A 1,479-nucleotide genomic window follows, 5' to 3' on the forward strand; every position below is an offset into this window, starting at 1 on the left:
TCGGACCTGGTCGTGGAACCCCGGGGCAGCCGCTTCGCACGGTGCAGAAGAACGCGGAGGCGGCGCAGCGCTGGCGCCGATGCCGCGTCCTGCTCATTGATGAGGTCAGCATGCCGGAAGCCTCGCTCTTGGAGCCGCTCGACTACATCGCACATCGAGTGCGTCGATGCACCAACGTGCCCTCTGGCGGCATGCAGGTGATCTTGTGCGGCGTCTCTTTCCAGCTGCCACCGATTGCAGGCCGCGGGGGGCTGTGGTGCTGGCGAACGACCTCCTCGTCTCGCCCGTTATGGACGCGGCGCCGCAAGCGCGTGGGCGCCCGCTGCCTCTGTACTCTTTTCGGTTTTTTTTTGTCGTCTCTGACGGTCGACGGAACGCGCTGGATTTTTGTTTTGCAGTGGTCGATGGGTCAGAGACCGAGTCGAGAGGAGGGAAGGTGTTTACGATCGAGGACCTCAACGTGTTGTTTTTGTCTTTGTGTTCTGCGACTGTTGGAAAAGCTTCACCGTGAAAGCGGGCAGCTGTTGAGGGTGGGATGGGTCAGTCAGAAGGAAGAGATGTGGAGGGTGCAGGGCACCGCACTGCGTTACAACAAGGTTCTTCGGCGGTGTCGTTTCCCGATAGCCTTGCCCATTCGGCTGCCTGCGCTTTTTGCTCCTAGACATCAGCTTGGAGGGGTCTTGGTATGCGCGTTGTCGTGCTGGAACACCCCCACTGGGAGGTTTGTGACGCATTTTTTCTCCGCGTTCTCGATGAAGTGCGTCAGGGTGCGTTGTCGCCGGCTGGATCTCGTACATTGGCATCCCGCTGCGTGCACGCGGCGGACGACACCTGCAGTCATGCTGGTACATATGCGAGTGTATGAACGGTGGAAACAGTTGTATCCACAGCAACAGGTGTCACTGCGGCGTCGCGTTTACGCCTGTGTGCTACGAACAGCGAGGTTGACGCGCGCAATGCCATCTTTTTCGCGCAGCTTCCACCCAAGCATCCTTCAGTGCACGCAACCAACAGAACTTCGGACGCTTCCGCGTCTTCAACGAAGGTAGAGCCATCAGTTGTCGGTCCGGGTCCACAAGATGTGCATGCTGCTAGGTGGGCACCTTCCTGCACGTATCGCGCCTACGACATGCTAACAACAGAGGCAATGAGCCGAACTCACCGGCCACAGTCCACCGTCGTGGCCGTGCCCTCTCCCGTTTCTGACGCTCTGATCGGCACGCAGCTAGTGCAGCTGCTGGCGTTGAAGGTCGGCACACGTGTGCTGCTGCAGTGCAACGTAGCGCCGCGCCATCGTCTCATAAACGGCTCTGTGGTGATTTTACCGGTTTCCTGCACCCGCTGGAGCTTCTTGCCGTCGTGAACTACTTTGGAGAATGTGAGCGCATGCGCTTCGGCGAAGACGACGGTGGAGGATGCATCCCCGGCAAGGCGTTTGCCACCCGCTACCCCTGACCGGGGCGGAGCTCCGCCACCGCT

Source organism: Leishmania donovani, chromosome 10, assembly GCF_000227135.1.
Source record: "Leishmania donovani BPK282A1 complete genome, chromosome 10".
NCBI classification, from domain to species: domain Eukaryota; phylum Euglenozoa; class Kinetoplastea; order Trypanosomatida; family Trypanosomatidae; genus Leishmania; species Leishmania donovani.